The 20851-nt window shown below is 42.0% G+C and overlaps 1 long non-coding RNA gene across 1 annotated transcript in view; it reads left to right on the top strand.

Moving 5' to 3' along the window:
* The window catches only part of LOC123377717, a 139837-nt gene extending 121323 nt beyond the window's left edge, over nucleotides 1-18514 (top strand). Inside the window, exon 5 of the long non-coding RNA XR_006582287.1 lies at nucleotides 18344-18514. This is a non-coding gene — a long non-coding RNA (uncharacterized LOC123377717). The remainder of the gene's footprint in view (nucleotides 1-18343) is intronic.
* Nucleotides 18515-20851: the final 2337 nt, after the last annotated feature.

Genomic DNA, 20851 nt, shown 5'->3' on the forward strand with positions numbered 1-20851 from the left:
AGTTCAGGGGTGGGGGGGTGGATAGGGGTTGGGGGGGTCAGAAGGCAGGGAACAGGGGGCTTACTTCCGTGTATAAGACTACCCTCAATTTTTAGTCTAAGGATTTTAGGAAAAAGTATAGTCTTATACACGGAAAAATACGGCAATTAAAAATGCTTCCCGAAGTATGAGTACAAGGATACATAAGAACATAAAAATAGCCATACTGGGTCAGACCAAAGGCCCATCTAGCCCACTATCCTGTCTTCCAACAGTGGCCAATGCCAGGTGCCCCAGAGGGAATGAACAGAACAGGTAATCATCACGTGATCCGTCCCCTTGTTATGCTTATAAGAAGCACACGGGATCTTTTTTCAGGGGAAAAGGCAATACGCCGGGTTTATTGGAGATACAACAATTAGCATATGCATTCAGTCAGAAACACACACACACACACACACACACAGTCCCACCAGTTGATGTCATAGTTACCAGTCCAGAGTCTGGAGCAACCTACTGGTCAGCTAGGTTGATTGCAGGTAGGGAGGAGCCAGGTTCTGTCAGTCGCGATATGATGCTCTGGGAAAGTCTTGGCATGATGAACACAAAATTTCATGGCAAAGCACCTTGTTTACATAGTGATCTTCTGTCATTGGGACCAATGAGTTTTGCACCATCATGTTGTAATCAATCGCCGTTTGACAAGTGCTTGTTTTCTTAAATTGTTCTTTTTATTCTGTATTAGTCTCTCAAGGTTTTGATCACAGCTATTTTGTTCTGATTGATAGGTGTCTGCCTCATTTTTAGAGTCATCAATCTAACCTCCTTTGACATCTTAATAGGGATATGTTGCAATCTCCTAGCGCCTTTACATCTGTCCTTGGCTCCCATCTGGTCTGGTGATGGCCTTCACACTTATCTTCTAACACACACATTCCTCATTCACACATAAAACAGGACTGATTTACACAGAACATTTGAACAGGAACATCAAATTGCAATGCAGGAAAAAACAATCATTGCATTCTTTTACTTATTTCAAAATGCTAATTTTAAACCTACAACAAAGCTGTGACCCTAAAGGTCTATTACTGCCTTTAAATCAGCTTCAGACACAAGATTCTGGCTAATGCATCTTTACCAATGGCACACTAGGCCATTCCTTTCTACTTTCAGAAAGGGTGGCTGGCAGAATACGGTCAAATCATATCATACATCAATTCGTTTAATACATGCTACATTATTTTTCTTTATTCTTCATTCGGAATTATACAAAATACATAAAACATAAAATCCTAGTACTATACCCTGTTGCCCATTCCCAGCTTCTGGCAAACAAAAGGAACAAAAAGGAAGTGGCAGATTTTTTAGCAATAATTGTGAAGGAAATTTTCATTTCTAGTTGTGAGTATGAGGAGTGATTACTGGTAATGAATAGGTTTCTATTTCAAGTCACTTTATCCATTGGAATTTTTGTTGCTTGAATAATCAGATAACTATTTTTTTTCAGTTTTAGGGGAAAATTGTGTCACTATCAATCACTCACTTTGATTAGTACCTTACTCTGTTTGTCAAGGCAACATTATTGGCCTCCTAAATGGTAAGGCACTGGTACACGGTAAGTGACTGGAAACATCACCATATTTCAGTAATGTCTACCTTGTCTATACAAACTTTCTAATGCTTTTCCCAGTAATATAACTCATCCAGAGTTGGGATATTTAAATGTTTATGTTTAATTGTACCACAGGCTCGATTCTGCAAGGTACTGATCATACTGACCACAATCTAGCAAAGTACTTAAGAAAATGCTTAGCTTTAAGCATGGGTCTATAATGGAACTGTTCACCTTCTTAAGTTAAGCACCTTGCATAACTGCTTTGCTGGATCAGAGCCAGAGTGCTCAGAGCTTTGCAGAATTGAGCCCCATAATTCTGAAGTATAAGACTAGAGATTGCACTAAATCAGAATTCCAGGTGTGAATTTACCCAAAGTTTAGGAAGTTCATATTCAGCTCTCAATGAGATGGGATCATCTTCAGTAAAAATGGATTAGAAATGACTGAGTAATAATTAACAAAGAAAACTAGGTACTTAACTGAATCTTATTTACCATGTAGTGCGAAATCTTGGTTTAGACAGGCCTTTGGATATCCTGTTGAGGTTTGTCAGAAGCCAAGTGTTAACATCATATTCTTTTCTACTACTGATGTAAAAGTTTGTTGGCAATAACGTTAGTGATAAATTAAGATACTACAAACAGGGGTAGGGGAGTTCTATTTAAATTAGTTATGGACCTTTCTACAGAATCAGGTTTTTTACTGTGATTAACTTTATTTTCAAAACTACTGCACTTGTAAATACACAGATAGGGCTAAATTCTGCTCATTCTACTCACCCAAGAAATCCTATTGTGGATAATGGGACTCTTCCCCCGCCCCACCCCATGAGAACGGGGATCTGGAATTAGCCCATAGTATGTATTGCTGCAGTCAGCGGTACAAATCAGAAGTGGAAGCCATAATTTAGTATGGAATCCAAGCTAAATGGTGAAGTACAATTAGATAATACATCAAGAAGAGCTATATTTTTAAAAGACTGATTCCATATTGACTTTTAGGCAAAATATCGATCCACTTAAAATGTAATGCAATGCTTATATTGTGCTATATCACAGACTTTATTCAAAGTAATTTAATATTGATCAGCAGGCTAAATGCTACACAAATACAGTTTTTCAGTTATGTGATTTTTATGAGAAATCATTGCATCCATAGTGAAACAAATTAGACTGTCAAGCAAAAGAACAAGTTTAGCAGTTTTACTTGTTTTTCTTTCCCCTCTTATTGCTGATTTACAGTTTATTTAGTTTAACATGAAATGCTGGAAATCGCTTTAGAAATATTTGGATATATCAGTGTCAGCTATGAACACTTCACATTTGTTGTAATATATTTTTATGATGCCTGTATTATTATGAACAAATCAGTCAAACAAATTTGGAAATGGGGCAGTGTCATCAAATGTTCCATTAAATTCAGTGAGAATTGAATTATGATTATGTATTATTTGTATTACCCTGGCATGTAGGAGCCCCAGTGATGGACCAAGATACTACTGTGCTAACTTTACAAACACAGAACAATAAGCTGGTCTCTTCCCCAAAGAGTTTATTTAATTCAATCAGGCCCATCTCTAAAAATGTAATTCTACTTTCATTGAATTCAGAGGAAGATTGCTCATTGGCTTGAACAGGAGCAGGATCACACCCTTAAATATATGAAGACAGAGTCCCTTTATTTGTTACTAGGTGCAACGCAGGATGGTTTACTAAAATGAGCTGATGTACAGAGTGACCTCAAGTGTTGATGTAGTTCCATCAATTCTGTGAGAAATACAGTGCCAGATTCTGGTATTTTTATGCCATTTTTATTTTTAAGTCCACTGAAGTCTTTGAATCTTATCAAGTCTTTTGACCAACATGAGTTTAAATTTTGAGTTGCTCGGGAAAGTTGTAACCATGAATGTGTTTTACAAAGTTCTAGTTTCTTTGTAAAGGTTTGGGCATCTTGCCTATAGTCCCTTCCCTCCCACCCCTTCAGAATCTTGGATCTACCTCTTATTTTCCTCTGAAAGTAAAATTAAAAATAGTTCTAATTTCAGCTCAGAAACTGAGGCTATAAATGATCATGTAATTGAAGATTTAGAAATAATGTATTCTGACACCAAGATAAATTATATGCTGCCACTTACATATTCAATATAGATGGAGGCAACAATTGTCATCATTTGAAATGGAGTGTCCTACCTCAGAGTGGTAAGGGATGATGGCATACTCAGAATTCGTTAAGGTTATAGAAAACTGCAACTTACACAAAACTTAATTGGAAACCAAGTAGCATAATCACTTTTTAAAAGTGAAACTGTTAATGGAATAAAATCCTTTTACATACAACAAGGGAAGGGAACAGTAAATTGCACTTAATTCTGACAAATAACCAGAGCCTTGGATAAGCTAAGTGAATCAAACCTCTTATATGAGGAATATAAAATATGCTAATGAACAAGTCCAAAGGCAAAGCCATTACATTAAGACTGAATAGCAGGAGCATGAAAACAGCTATGTTTTTTCCCCTTAGGATGACTACGTTACATCTGTAAACAGAGCACAGGAAGACGTGCATACTTCAGATGAACCTAATTAGCTATGTTCTATTTAGTTTTGCGCACACCCTAGTGAACAGTGCTTTTCAGGATGAATGAACCAACCAATTTTTGAGTCCCATTCAGAGTTTGTTTTAGGCGGTTAAGTTTGGTTTGGGTACAGTAGTTCAGACACAGTGGGGGCACATTTTCTCCACTATAATTTTAGTAGATACTAAAAAATGTTAACAACTCATACAAATAAATCACATCTCTTCCCTAAGGAATCCAGATGTCCCCTTTAAAATAAAACACTGAATATGAAAAGAGAGAAACCATAGTAGATTTACTGATGAGATGTTCAGAAACTATAGTACCCAGAATCTGTCTGCCTACCTGGCAACCGGTATTTAAATTTAAGCAACTTATTTATTGTTCAACTCTAAATCACAGACTTTTATTCATAATGTTGTGTCTAGTGTTACTGAAAATCCATAGATCCAGTGACTGCCTGTTAGAGGCTTCTACTAGAATTAGCCAACTTCCCCAGAGGAAGAAATAGAGAAGAGAGACTTCTCTGATTTCCATATTTGCCATTATATTGTGCTCACAATATTTCTATCAATGGCCATTCTGCTGCAAAAGAAAATCTTTTGACTTGTTTGAACATTTAATATGGCCTCAGCCACTTTTTATGATTAAATAGCTAGAAACAAACTGATACATGTTCTTTGTAACCTGATAGAGGTGATTGTTTTTTTCAGTCAAACTTGTTTTCATGAAACAAACAAAAACAAAAACTTGTCAGCAGACCTGTCAAAATATTTGTATGCTTTTTTAGTGGCTTCCCAAAATAGCTATTTGAAACAGATTGTTAAAATATAAGAAAATTAAAATTGGAACCAGCCTGTATTCAACCTATATTCTATATTTTGTTGTTTTTTTCTGTCCTGGGTCAGTGGAGTCTCTCACTTTCACTCTCCACCTCTTCTGCCTTTGGTGTGTTCCCTTGCTTGACTCATTTTTTCCCCCATGTTAAGCCAGTCTGTAGTTCAGGGAGGAAAATGTATTTCTGTGCATAAGGCTGCTTGTTTCTGTATATGGTAAATTGACTTTGCAACTATTCACAAGCAAAACCTAAGGTTTTCTTGAGCTTCAGTAAAATTCCTCAAACATTTTTAAGAATAAAAACTTCCCATTCCCATCCAATGAAAAATGGGAATTTGTCTCCTAGGTACTTTCTCTCAACTTCCCAAGATTCACAGATTTACCCAGGAGTAAAATTTCTTCAAGGATTTAGTAGTCCTTGTAAATGAAATGGCATCTGGGAGTTGCAGTGCAACTAACTCCTGAGTAAATTATTGACCAAAAGCACAAGTCTAGAAATACACTAGGCCATGAATAACCTGGGTGGCCCTGAGAAAACAAGGGAAGACCTCATGATTGCAAACTGAGATAGTGTATGTGTGGTGGGAAGACAGCTTCCAGTGTGTGCCTGACCAAAAAGACTGTTTCTACAGTTTAAAAGAGCTCTTTTGGCTTTGCCTACAATTTGTGGCAAATTAAGTGTTTTATTGTCTAGCTATAGTCAATAGTTTCACCAAGGTGAGACTTTTAGGCGGATCACTTAAATAATGTCTTTGCAAGAGACATTGGGCCCAATTCTGATTTTACTTACACAAGTGTAAATCAGGAGTGACTCCACTGAAGTCAATGGATTTGGTCTAGTAGGCTAGGAGACCTTTTCTTAGAAGCAAAATGTTAAGAAGAAATTTAGCTAATTTTCTAATGAAAAAAGTTTGAATATTTTTGCTGTGCTAAAATTAGATGTCACCATTTAATCTGCAGCCTTCAAACCTAACCAAATTCCTTATGTGGCAAAGCTGAAAATGTATAGGCAGAGGAACAAGTGATCCAGATTTGTTGGGCCAAATTAAAAGAGAGAAGCAATTTGCTAAGCTGTGCTGTCAGATATGTTCTTCTGTTGACTTTATTCTTCCAGAAGAGAAAAACTGACAAATGAGAGAGGTGTGGCTTACAGATGTAAAGTGATCCTGGTACCAAAGATAATAAACAATTTTTTAAAAATAGAAACAGTTTGTTTTTGTCTGTGTATGTTTGGACTGGTGACAGGATAATGTTAAAATATCTGAGGGGAAGAGTGTCTGGAAATAGGGAAAGTCAGCTCTCAGGAATCATCATTCACAGCCAACATAGGTTCAGGGTCCAATTTCTTTTGAAAAGGCCTTTTTTGAAAGGCCTCTGAGTGTGGGGCTCCTTTCCTTCTAAAATGGTGGCCTCTTTTCTTCCTTCAGTCTCTCTTGATGGTTCATCTGGGGCTGCATGGTATCTGTTCCAGGGCCAGGGCTGGCTCCAGCGTTTCTGCCACCCCAAGGGGCCAAAAAAAAAAAAAGCTGCGATTGGTGGCACTTTGGCAGCAGCTCCACTGCGCCGCTTCGTTCTTCGGCGGCAGGTCCTTCCCTCCGAGAGGGACTGATGGACCCGCCACCAAATTGCCGCCGAAGAGCCGGACATGCTGCCCCTTTCCATTGGCTGCCCTAAGCACCTACTTGCTGCGCTGGTGCCTGGAGCCGGCCCTGCCCAGGGCAAGTGAGGAGATAGATCCTATCTTCGTGGTGTTCAGTTTCAATCTTAGTCAAGGAGTCACCTGTACTGAAATTAACTCTGCTTCACATAGTGGACAGCTGTTCTGTGGAGTTGATAGCTAGCTTGGCTGACAATAACCTAGTGAGTACATCTGGAAATGAGTCACTAAAAAGTAACATGGGGGAAGATGTGCTCAAACTACCAACTGGCAGCTGTAGAAAACTGCATTCTGTTCTTTGTGGGTCTGCAATTCTCGAGTAAAGCCAAACCAATTGGCATCTAGACAGTAGATGGCACATACCAGGCCATACATTCTGTAAGTGTAACCCCCAAGGAGATTACCTAGATTCCTGGGGCTCTGTCTGCTCGCAGCTCAGGGAGAGGCACTGACCCTGGTAGGAAGGGGGAATCAAGGCAAACTCAGAATCTGCCTGGCAACCAATAGGGAGTGAGATGCCCCTCCCAGGGAGCTCAGGAAAGAGGACAAGTATCAGAGAGGTAGCCTTGTTAGTCTGGATCTGTAAAAGCAGCAAAGAGTCCTGTGGTACCTTATAGCCTAACAGTTGTATTGGAGCATGAGCTTTCATGGGTGAATACCCACTTCGTCGGATGCATGCAGGAAAGGGGAGAAGCTATTTCTGAGTCAGTCTGGAGCCAGCCAGGGCAAGGGCAGGACTGGCTATGTTGGGAGCTGGTGAGTCACAGGCCTGCATGCAGGGTTCCCCCTGAGAACTAGCCTCTAGGGACCTGAAAGCAAGATCCCTCAGCTGGGCTTTTCTCTCTTCCCAGTTTGTAGAGGTCTGCTGGGAAACTCCCCCAGCCAGGCTGGGTTAGCCCTCCAGCTCCCTAGGTCAGACCAGTCACCACATGGTCAGGTCTGCTCTGGCTGCTAGTTCAGGGCTGCTGCCTGCTGTGTGTGTGTCTGGATGCTGGGCTAGGAGACTACAGTTTGGATTTTAGTACAGTTGTGTAATCTGCATCTTGAGCCCTGCACCCCTCTATTGTGAGGGGAAATCCTGAGACCAGAAGCAGCCTGATTCCTGGCTGAAGAGGATCCCTGCCAGCAGAGATCAGCCCCTCTGCAGTGACTGAGGAGTCCAGAGTCAACTCTGAACCTGAGGATCATTCATGGAGTTTGTGAGTGCACCATCTTCTAGTTAGTCAGTCAGGGAAATTGTCTAGTTAGTCAGTCAGGGAAGTTTTGGGGACCCCCTACTCCCTGAACTGTGTCCTCAAGCCAGGGATTGAGGGTTTGGGGATTTTACAACCTGCGGTGTATTAAACCTGTGGAAGGACTTACCACCTCCTCCCACTTGTAAGTCCTTTGGGCTGTACTGAACCCAGTCAGCCACACTGCTAAACCACTGCAGAGATGATATCGTGATCATAGGTCATCAAGGGCCCCAACAAATTATGCATATCAATGGGACACTAATCTTACATTTGCTACATCAGGTCCCGTGACTGGGGTAAGTTACGGGTATTATCAGCATGGATACCGATGACCCTAAAAATACTGTTTTACCCCAAGTAACTGGGGGTTACCCTGTGGTTAGAACTTTCCTCCCAAGCTGCCCTGGTGACCCTGCCAGGAAGGAGCAAGGGGGTGGTGGTGGTGGTGAAGGCACTGCCAAATAAATCCATAGGGAAAAATAAAGAAGATACACCCTGCTGAGTGGGTGGCGGGATCCAGAATAACCCAGACCTGTCTATCAAAACTTGTAAGCAGATTGGCATTAAAGAAGGTAACCGGGTGGAGAGGAGGCACTACATAAGCACATCCCTTGCTTGAGACTCTGGTACCAAGAGAGGCGGAAGAATCGCAAGGACACTTCTGTTTCCAGCTAGTATGTGTTTTTCCCCATTATACTACATGCACAGTATTCGGTAATTAGGACCTATGTTTCAGCTCCACCTGCAACTGTAACCCCAGGCAGAATTTGAAGCAGAGATGTTTAGAGTATGAATGCTATTTAAGTGTTATGAGGTATAAGAAGAAAATTGATTAAAGTTCCTTTAAGGATAAAGCATAGTGGGAACCCTCTCCCATGCATGAAATCTAGACTTTCTAGTGGGAGATCAGTGTGTATGTATATTCTTCAGGAGTAAGGGCTTTGCTTAGAAACTAGATTTGCTTTCTGTTTTGTCTGTTTTGATTTTTATTATTTGTTAAGGACTGATAGTGTGCTCAGTAATGTACAAAACAAATTATACAGTGCCTTCCCCAAACTTCTCAACCTGCAGCCCAATCAGCTCACAGCTCAGCCCATGGGACATATTTAGGGCCATACAAGCAGTATTGGGTGTGGCCCACATAACACTTTGTTATGCATATGCAGCCCACAATGGTACATAGGTTGAAAACCACTGAAAATCTAAGCAATAAAATATGCAATCATCATTACATGTGTGGCAGGACAGTTCCTACTCATATCTGATTTGAGCCAGATTTGAATTGCTAATTTAGAAGTGAAAGGCCTCACCCCAATTGCTCATCCCGTGATCTGATTTCTGTTAACATCTGATACAACTGTTTGTTTAAGTTTCTTTTCAATGGGAGTAGGACTGCAACTAAATAGTCACCTCTCACTTTCTGGGTTGGGGAGCACTTCTTTCACCCTGCTCAGACAGCAGCTAGCTGATTTCTCACCTCCTACCAACCTTGGTGATGTGCAATAAAAGTGTGAGGAGATAGAGCCAGCATCTCTTGTCTCCCATAGGAAAAGGCTTCCATTGACTTCAGCGAGCTTTGGGCCAGGGCCTGATCTATTGATGGTATGGTAATCAGAATTCCCTTTTTAGCATTCTATGGTTTGGCAGGGTCCCTGCCTTGTGATCAGATCCAGAGTTGTTAGAATTATTATGATGACCCTGATGTGCACAGGTAAGACACTCACATGACACTTAGGAAGGGGCTCTTGACTTTGTAATATTTTATTAGCAGTTACCAAAATCACAGACACTCCATCCAGCAAAGGACATGGAGATAATACAAAATGGTTAAGAAATTCAGCACCAGAACATTTGTATACTCACACCATCCCTTGCAGAGAGCTATGATCGGTGAGACAGGTGATCAATGAGTGGTCCAAGCTCTGGCATGCCAAGAAGATTCCAACAGCATAGGCTGTGGTTAGCTCTCTTATAGGGTTACATGGCAACCATAAATATTCATAAGGATGTCCCGGATCCTGTATCCATATCCTGAACCACCTCAACCTAATAATGTTGATAGCACAATTATGCCTTTTACCTCAAGCTCATTAGCATATACGTCAATTGGTTGCCATAGCATTCTTGCAGTTGAACATCTGCTGATGTTCCTGTCTTAAAATATCCAAAGCTAGCATCAACTGGCATCTTTCTGTTAGATATCAGCAGCTTAGTCATATTTGTTTATTACAGCATTCTATCTTATATTATCTTATGATCCACAATTATTCCTGATTAGCTACATATGTTAAGGCTTTTGGGCCTTATGTTTCAGTCTGGTTAAGCTACTGTCTTACAGGTTTTGAAGCCTGTAGGCTTCTTGCATACTGCCTTAACTTATACCTATGCCTTATCTAGCAAATACGTATACCTATAGGCTACAGTTTCTAAAGGTGTGGTCCGTAAAAGGATTTAGGAGACTAAGACCCATTTGTAGCAGCACTGTAATCCACAGTACTCCTATCAGCTGCTGTCTAACCCTGTAGGTGCCTAAATTCTCTAGGCACCCAACTGCGTCCCATTTAAGTTCCCCAGGTGCCTATGTACGAGACCCTGGGACATGCGCACTGTTGTCCAACTCTAGGATCCAGAAGCCTGTCTCCTGCCTCAGGGTGCACGTGCAGAAGTCAATGGAAGATGTAACTGTGATGCTGCCTGGTGGATGTGGTCCTAGTCTGGACAATCGGGCCAATGAAAGTGGAGTTCGTGACCATGCAATGTGGCTACTGTGATCTGTAACCCATAGAGTGCACATGTCCACTCCATGCATTCCATAGTCCTCTGGCATCTGTCCTAGTGCTCCTACTTACAGCACTGTTGGCACTGCATTTGCATGGTGTCCAGCTCCGCTATGCCCATCATGACAGGACAGTGAGGGTGGGCCCTGTCATGCTCAGATAATCCAGGGACTGGACCACCTAAACTTCCTCCCTTCATACCCACCCCCTTTCTCTCCTTATAATCCCCTGGCAGCCTGCCCTACCCTGCTTATGAAGAAGTTTCCACTTCTTCAAGTACTTACTTCCCCACTTCTGCCCTCCAAGGGCATTGACCCTCATGCTAAGCTCTCCTCAAAGCCTGTCCCCAGTTCATCTCCGTGGCTCTAGCAACTGTCAGGACCTCAACACGGGCAGTCATAAACCAGTTAATAGCCTATATTTTGGTAGGTGTAAAAATGTCTCTTCTCCACTTCTCTCCTCTCCCCCCTCTCCCAAGTGTCCTCTGCCTGCTCTCTCACTTCCTAAGCCGGTACTTGCCATGGTGCTGAGGTGATGGCTGCATTGAACTGAGGCTGCATCTTTTGTCAGTTGTTCTAAATGACCACTTCCAGGTGACTTCATGGACACACATGTCTGTGTGCAGCTCTTTACCCAATCCAGCTTGCAGACAGGTGGATACCTGGTAGTCAAAGTCCAGCCCCCTCTTCAGTTTCCTGTGTGTCACTCTGACTTTGGAAAATATGTCAGTCCAGCACACTGCACATCACCACCTCTCTCTGATGCCAGGCGTTATCACAAGCCCAGCTAAGCTTGGGCCTATTGCATGGTTTCTTGGCAACTGGCTGATGGTATGGTTCCCAGATTTCAGCTACACAGCAGCCAAAACAAAGGACTGGCTATTGTGGTGTCCCAGTGTGGTGGGAAGCAAGCACAAAGGCATGGATCCTTGTCACCCCACTTCTACTTATTCTGTCCTATGTGTGGCCCTCCTGGAGTGCATCGGTCTGGTCCCAGAGCAGTCCATGGCCTGCCTCGTGGTACAAGATCTTTTCCCAGATTCCTGCCACTGCTGCTGCTGGCTGAGTGGCTCCTATGATTCTCCTTCTGGGTGTCTGTGGTAGTGGTGAGTGCTACCAGAGTGCTATCAGAGTGCTCTGTGTGGTGTGTGTGGGGGGAAGTGGTGTGCCTGAATGGGGTGGAACGGAAAGAGTGCTGTATTTGAGGGAGTAGGTTGAGGTAGGACTCATAGACTTTAATGCCAGAAAGGATCATCATGATCCTCTAGTCTGACCTCCTGCACATTGTAGGCCACAGAAACTCAGCCACCCACTCCTGTAATGGACTATTAACCTGTGGATGAGTTACGGAAGTCCTCAAATCATGATTTAAAGACTTCAAGTTACAGAGAATGCACCACTTATTCTAGTTTAATCCTGCAAGTGACCCATGCCCCATGCTGCAGAGGAAGGTGAAAACCCCCAGTGTCTTCAGCAACCCCAAATATGATGATCAGTCGGCAAGATCCAACAGCCAGACACCTGGGAAAGAATTCTCTGTAGTAACTCAGAGTCCTCCCCAGCTAGTGTCCCATCACCAGCCATTGTAGATATTTGCTACTAGCAGTTGCAGATTGACTACATGCCACTGTAGGCAGTCTCGTCATACCATCCCCTTCGTTTAGGTCTTCTGCTCCCCTTGGAAGGCTGAACAATTATATCTCCCCTCAGCCTTCTTTTGGTTAGGTTAAACAAGCCAAGCTTTCTGAGTCTCCTCTCTTAAGATAGACTTTCCATTCCTCTGATCATCCTAGGAACCCTTCTCTGCACCTGAACTGAACCCTTCCCTGCTGAATCAGGGCTGTCAGTTGATCCTGGAGCTATATGAGTGCCAATGGAGAAAGCTGTTTAAGGTGGATTTTTTCCCCGCAGTGAGTTGCAAGTACCCTTGCAGGTTTCTGCAGCATGAGAACCTAGCCCCAGGGAGAAGTCGCCTTGTTTTGTTTCCCATGGTAGGATGCTGTTCCCCATCAAGTGTGTATGAGATCAGATTGCATCAGCCTTTTGAATCCATGGGCTTCTGCAGCCATTAAATGCGGGGCATTTCTGATATCCTCTGGGATATGATTGAGGGACACTTCTTAGAGGATGTCCCATGAATTGGTTGTGGCAGATCACTGAGCCTGTGAAACAGGGATATGGCATTTGTCTGTGGCAGGGCAGCTCAGCTCCCTGTCCCTGTGGCAGCTCCACCCACTTTCTTGTGGGCGAGATTACATGAGCCTCTTCTGATTTTAATGGGGGGAGGATGTCTTTTAAACTCACCGTGCATAATGTCTGTGTTCTCTCCCCACCCCCCGAATGTCCTGGGATCCCAGACTTTCTTCATCCTAATCCTGAAAAATGTCCTTACCAGACCAGGTCAGAGAGAGGGACTCAGATGACATTGTCACCTTCACCAGTTCTGGCTAAATTTCAAAAACTACATAGGAAGTGAAACTTTTATGTTCACCCTCCCCCATATTTCCATTTCCTTCCCTATCTTTTCTTCTCTTTCCTCTCTCTTTTTTTCCTTCTGTCTAATAAGAGTCTGGCCTAGCTTGCCCAGGCTGCATATTTTGCAACACTGAGGTAAGCCTGTGACCAGAAAGGCAGCTAACAGCCACCCCATAAAGAGCCTGAAGCTGGTACAAGTTCACGAGATTTCAGAGTGGCTGACCAGGTCATGTGCTGTGCTTGTGTTTTTCAGCCATAAGGTTGTAAGTTAGTCAATCTCCGAGACAGAAGCTGTATTTTCTATCTTTGCTGTCCTTTTGTGTGTGTTTGTCTCATTTTGTCTTCTAGGAGACAGGATTGGACTTTAACAACAACAGCAACAGCTCCAGCCCATATTAACTAACTTCTTCTCTTTTCCCCGAGAAGGATAGTTATCACTATCGAAGAGACTGTCAGACATGGTTTGTTTTCCTTCTGAAGACTCCCTGAAGCTAGAAAGAAAGGGAACAAAGAATGTTGTTGAAATGAAAACCTTGTTTATTACTTTATATTTCAAATGCTTTAACTGTTTTTCCTTTTTCTGTATCTTTAATAAAAGGGGAAAAGGATTTTTAACGGTGTGCTGCTGTGGTACTAAGCATGCTGTGGCCTCTGTATACCAAACACTGAACCTTCTTTAGTATAATTTAGTATTGGTCAGTTTCAGGATCATGTTAACACCTTTTACTCTTTGAGCCCCTTTATTCCATCTAAATGAATATACCACTTCCTAACATGCTGGCTTGATGGAGCACCTTGCTGTTCCTATTTTCTAGGCAGATATGACTAGGGATGCCCCTCCCTGGTGGATGCCATAGTCACTACAGAATCTGTCTCCTACAGAGAGTGTGTGTCACTCTCTCTCCCAATGACTATTTAAGTATTTATCCACAGTGGAATAGTCATAGGGCTTGAGAAAGAGAATGACTTGGTAGCCCAATGGTTAGGGTACCCACCTGAGAGGTGGGAGACTCTGGCTCCCATCCTCCTGGTCCAACAGTTCTTTAATTATTTATCCAAAATGGAAAAAGTCTCTCCAGGACAGATTAAGGGAGCTCCACCTCAGACCATCTTATAGGTCAGTGGTGAGAGCACTCTCTTGACAGGTATTGCAGACCCCGCCCTATTCAAATCCTTGCTTCCTCTCTGTCAGAGAGAGAGGATCATATCTTGGGTGTCCAACATCCCAGGTGAGTGCTCTAACCCTAAGCCTACAAGTAAAATGAGAGGCATCACCACCTCTTTCTCTCCCCCTTCCCCATTTGGTGTAGAGCAAAGCAGGCGCCTAGCTTATTCTCACAAGAAATGACTTAGGCACATAAGCCACCTGACTCCAGGAGAGGGGTTCCTATTCATGGGTCGCTAGCCCAGCTAGACACCACCCTGAAGACCAGACTTGGTCATCCATGTCTGTGAGGGGTCAGGGCTTTGAACACACCCTGTGGTTGGCATTTCTCATTGGCTGGCTCACACAGCACCCATCTTTGTGTGCTAGTTTTTGTGGATCAAATGTTTAGATGCCTGTCTCTCCCCATTCATCCTGTAGGTTGTGCTAGGCACCTAACAGGCGCTCGTTTTGTGGATTGCAGCATTGCTGCTGTTATTTTCTAGCTGCCTAAAAGTTAGGTGTTATGATGTGCAGCATGGTCATAGAATCATAGGGACCTCAGGAGGTCATCTAGTCCAAACCCCTGCTCAAAGGAGGACCAATCCCTAGCTAAATCATCCCAGCCAGGGCTTTGTCAAGCCTGACCTTAAAAACCTCTAAGGAAGGAGATTCCACCACCTCCCTAGGTAACCCATTCCAGTGCTTCACCACCTTCCTAGTGAAAAAGTTTTCCTAATATCCAACCTAAACCTCCTCCACTGCAACTTGAGACCATTACTCCTTGTTCTGTCATCTGGTACCACTGAGAACAGTCTAGATCCATCCTCTTTGGAACCCCCTTTCAGGTAGCTGAAAGCAGCTATCAAATCCCCCCTCATTCTTTTCTTCTGCAGACTAAATAATCCCAGTTCCCTCAGCCTCTCCTCGTATGTCATGTGCTCCAACCCCCTAATCATTTTTGTTGCCCTCCCCTGGACTCTCCAATTTTTCCACATCCTTCTTGTAGTGTGGGGCCCAAAACTGGACACAGTACTCCAGATGAGCCCTCACCAACGCCGAATACAGGGGAATGATCACTTCCCTCGATCTGCTGGCAATGCTCCTACTTATACAGCCCAAAATGCTGTTAGCCTTCTTGGCAACAAGGTCACGCTGTTGACTCATATCCAGCTTCTCATCCACTGTAACACTGCTGCTGCCTAGCCACTCGGTCCCTAGTCTGTAGCAGTGCATGGGATTCTTCCATCCTAAGTACAGGACTCTGCACTTGTCCATGTTGAACCTCATCAGATTTCTTTTGGCCCAATCCTCTAATTTGTCTAGGTCCCCCTGTATCCTAGCCTTACCTTCCAGTGTATCTACCATGCCTCCCAGTTTAGTGTCACCTGCAAACTTGCTGAGGATGCAATCCATGCCATCTTCCAGATCATTAATGAAGATATTGAGCAAAACCAGTCCCAGGACCAACCCTTGGGGCACTCCGCTTGATACTGGCTGCCAACTAGACATGGAGCCATTGATCACTACCCGTTGAGCCCAATGATCTAGCCAGCTTTCTATCCACCTTATAGTCCATTCTTCCAGCCCATATTTCTTTAACTTGCTAGCAAGAATACTGTGGGAGAGCATATCAAAATCTTCGCTAAAGTCAAGGAATAACATGACCACTGTTTTCCCCAGTTATCTCATCATAGAGTCATGCCTAAATCCCTTCCTGGACTGCACCCAGAGTGGCACCGTAATACAAACTAGTGATAACATTTAATGTGCAAAATATTCTATGAAGGGATGTCCTGTGACAGGAGAGTTAAAGTGGACTCATCTGAAATGAAAGAATATAGCAACTTTCCTTCAAGGGTCTGATTCTGCAGATACTTATTCATGCAAGTGGTCCTTACTCGTGCTGGAATCCCAGATTACTTGGGTAAATTAGGGACTGTCAGATCAAACCATTGTTGTCTCAATTATAAACTCACAAAAATCTCACTAGAAAATGAGTATCCAGAATTTGAGTACAGTATGCGCTTTACAGGGGCATACCATATGTAAAATACTAATGAAGTAGTACAAATCTGAAAAGAATAACTAAGTCTGACCTTTTTGTTGGTTCTGTGAATTTTCAGCTAGAGATAAAAATAAAATAGATTTTGTTTCTATGAGATAATATCTAAGATCCGTTGAGAACATTTCATTTGGAAAATGAAGTATATAAAGAGGACTAGGACAATGTACGGTAAAAATTCATTAAAAATGAACAGATTAACCTGGTGTCAAGTAATTAACATTTTGCATAGAAATCACTTATATTTTTAACATTAGAAACCTTTTAATAATATTTTTAAGTTATCTGATATGAAGGATAGTCTATGGCCTAGAATATTAGACTATGAAAGGTTTAATCAAATAATTCAGCTTGGAGCATGTTTGGCATAATAAGAAATGTTTGTTTACGCTCCAATTTATGGCTTTGTTTTATTATTTTACCCTGAGGATGGAGCTTTAAATTGTTTAACTTTAAAGCTTTGCTAATATACAAAGCACACATTAAAGCTTAAACATGTGCTGCCTAATTTATATTGATATTTTTAATTAAATGCTTTTCCTTTTCATTGCAAACTGAAATAAAATATAAGCGTCAACAGGCTTAAATTTTGCAAACTCCCATTGCAGTCAGTGACAAAACTCCCACTAGCTTCAACTGGAGCTGGATGGTACCCCTAAGGGAATTCCGCACTAAAAAAATTTAAATATTCTGCACCAAAAAATTAAATGTTCAGCCCGCAATATTTAAAAATTCTGCATAGCTAATTTGTCAAAATAACACAATAGAATGACACCATTTTCAATTATTTGCTGACAAGTATTTTGAATTAAATTACCAAAATAATTGAATATGGTGTGATTATATTATTATTGTGTTTCTGTGTTTGACAAATAAAATATGAAGAACATTGCAGAATTTTATTTTATTTTTTTTAAATTTTCAATGCAGAATTCCCTCAAGAGTACCAGGGTTCGGTGTGGGCAGCTCGGTGGGAGGTCTCGGAGCAGGGGGGGAATCTGGGTGCACACAGCTCAGTGGAGGGTTCTGGGTGCAGAGGGAATGGGACTCTGCAAGGGAGGTGTGATGAAAGTGGTTGGGGCTCAGTGGGGTGGGGGTCCATGTATGGGGAGCTCCTGATGCAGGGGGTGAGGCTTGGCAAGGTTGGTGTTATGGGGCTTGGTGGGGGGTTTCTGGGTGTGGGGGGCTCCTGATACAGAGGGGGCTCAGTGGGGGGTGTTCCATGTGCGTGGGTGGGGGGCAACACCACTGTACAGGGATAATACAGAGTACAGGATGCTAAATACACCTCTACCCCAATATAACGCTGTCCTCAGGAGCCAAAAAATCGTACCGTGGTATAGGTGAAACTGCATTATATTGAACTTGCTCTGATCTGCCGGAATGCACAGCCCCCCCACCCCAAGCGCTGCTTTACCGTGTTATATCTGAATTCATGTTATATCGGGTTGCGTTACATCAGGGTAGAGGTGTACTTATTTCTTTCTACAATTATCTTCAGTTCTCTACTTAACTTAGATCTCCTAAGTATTTTAATGGATTGATTTTAATTATCTAAACAGATTTAGACTAGGGCTGCGTGAAATGATTCAGGTAAACTAAGAACAGGCACCAGACTGGAGGCAATCATTCAAAGGCAGATGATTTTCCCTGGCTACCTGTTCATGTACTTCTTGGCTATAGCTGTAACAGGAAGGAAGAAATAATGGAAATCTCACAAGAAGCTAGAGCCTGTTCATGCCAGATTCCCAGCCTAATAGTGCAGACTCACCAGATCAGCTAAAGTTCAAATATGCAGCTGAATTTTTGTTTTTCATCTGAGCTAAACTGACTCATTTGAGGCTTTCCCACCACTAGAGATAAGCAGGAAACCCCACCCTTTCAATACCCCTGAGTTTTCAGAGAGCTTGCTTCTGGATCTGAAATTTGTGGCTTGTTTCTACCAATCACTAATGTAAAGCATTTTCTGTCATTAATCCCAGCTGAAAGGTTCATCTGCCAAAAGCAAGAATTGTGCTGCAGAGACTTCATCAGAAAAGCAAGAAACTGGATCCCTCTAGAGGCCACTTACTTAATCTGTACCAGTGGGGGAAAAAATATGTAAGTCGTTTCTCTATTCTCTATCTATAAATAAAGGTGTCTTAATTATCTCACATCATTGCTTATTATACTGGCAATCTTATATCTGGAATTCTCAAAGATGGAGTGGCAAATACAGTAGGCTCTCCATTATTAGAATTGCTCTTATTTAAAGCAAAATGTTTTCCATGAGTATTCATTCAAATTTAAAAATGAATCACTTTACCCAGGGTCAGAATTTTCCTACCAGGAGTGCTCACAGAAAATATATATTTTATATTTTATATGATATGAGACTAATTGATGCATCAGAAGAATACATTTCCCCTTGAAATAGCATTGCCAGACAAAGATCAGACTGTTTCCTTTACATCTGGCGCTTACTTTGGGCCCGACTCTGATCTCACGTACAGTGACTTTACTCCTGATTAATACCTGTGAAGTCAATGTGGAAAACCAGTGTGAGTGGTTCTTTGCATGGTATTTGTTATAATAATGAAAAATTATGCATCAAAAATATAGTTATACATAAGTGTATATTTTATTTGGAAAGGGACACTGCTTGACATAGCAGAGCTTTCAAAATCCCTCACATTAGCCCTGGCAAAGAAGAAGCAAGTGAGCCCCAGTTTAGGAATATGCATAAGTATATGATTAAGTCCATGCCTATGCAGGAGAGTACTTAAGCCCCTGCTTAAAGTTTCATGCTACATCTTTGTGTGCTACCTCTCTCTTAGAGAGCCAAAGGCCCAGTGGCCTGAAGAAATCATGGACATGCTCCTCAAGTCAAGGAACAGAAACAATTCCATGTGATCAGTCACCATGTGAACATTGTGCATGAAGTACCGGATGCACCCAGAGAGCTGTTCTTGACCTTAAAAAATTGCCAGAAAAAGTCAAGTAAATTCAAATAACAAATCTAGGAAAACTCAAACATCTGTTCAGACATTCTGGTGAAACAGATTGAGGCATAATTTGTTGAGTAACTTGTCTACCACAAATTATCTATTGCCCTATTGCATGTGAGTACAATTAATGACAGCCAAGAACACTGTATACGTTTTTATCCTTTAAAAATAATTCTTAACATTTTGGATTCAGCTCTAGTCACAGTCCTGCTTTTCCTGAAAGCATATCATTCTTATTTCCTACAGAACAAGGTTTAGTGTCCTCTACCACTGCACTATTCCACAAGATCCTCCCAGGCATTAGAAAATCAATTTTTATTTTTTAATTAAATGAATGAGAAGAGTGAAGTACTTTCACACTTAGTTCTGGCATAGTATTAACTTGTGTTTGTTCATCAATTATATACAAAATATCCTGTTATACTCCATGAAATGTAATTTTATCCACATGAGTGAACACTCATGATGTGCATTTGAAGAAGTGTAGGATGAAATTACAGGCCACATTCAACTTTGCTGTACAGGTGAAAAGAATAAGGCTCTGATGAGAAATAAAGATGTGGGAGAATACTCACAAAGGCAATTTACAAAGCAATTTACCAAGTGCAGCATATTTTTGCATAATATTATGGTGTCTTGGAATAATTTCTACAATACCCATTCATTGTATGTTACACTTTGCCAACCATAGGCAGGTTAATTCTAACCGGGGGTACGTCCAGACTACCCGCCGTATCGGCGGGTAGCGATCGATTTTTCGGGGATCGATATATCGCATCTCATCTAGACACGATATATCGATCCCTGAACGCGCTCCCGTCGACTCCGGAACTCCACCGGAGCGAGCGGTGGTAGTGGAGTCGACGGGGGAGCCGCGGACATTGATCCCGCGCCGTGAGGACCCAAGGTAAATCGATCTAAGATACTTTGACTTCAGCTATGCTATTCACGTAGCTGAAGTTGCGTATCTTAGATCGATACCCCCCCCAGTGTAGACCAGCCCCGGGACATGTTTGTGACCACATGCTGTTTGATAATGCAACTTTGAAACTTTGTTCAATTAAATTAAGCAGCTATACATTTGAAATCTGAGACCCTCTCTCATTTTGTGTCTGATCCAATGCCCGCTGAGTCAATGGAAAAAATCCAATGGGCTCTGCATCAGGCCTTTTTTGTCTACCCTCTATTTTGCTGTTTTGTATAAGCCTGAACTTCTTCCATGTACTCTTTTCTGACAGGAGTTCCATCCCAAATCAGACAGTATAATTAGAAGAATGTAAGCTGTCACTTTCTCTCTGTATCCACTGCTTCTTAACACTGTAACACTTTATGCCTTTTTGGTAATTTAGGTAATTGATTTATCTCCTGTTTACTTTTGGCTCAGTAACTATGTGAAAACAGTAACTCAAACACTGCCATCTGCCAGCAAGTGGAGCTCTTTGCTAGGGCAGGAAGGTGTGGCTTCACTAACAGCACTTCTTTTCTCCAGGCTAAAAGTTTTGT

The sequence above is a fragment of the Mauremys mutica genome, chromosome 9 (assembly GCF_020497125.1).
Source record: "Mauremys mutica isolate MM-2020 ecotype Southern chromosome 9, ASM2049712v1, whole genome shotgun sequence".
Taxonomy (NCBI): Eukaryota; Metazoa; Chordata; order Testudines; family Geoemydidae; genus Mauremys; species Mauremys mutica.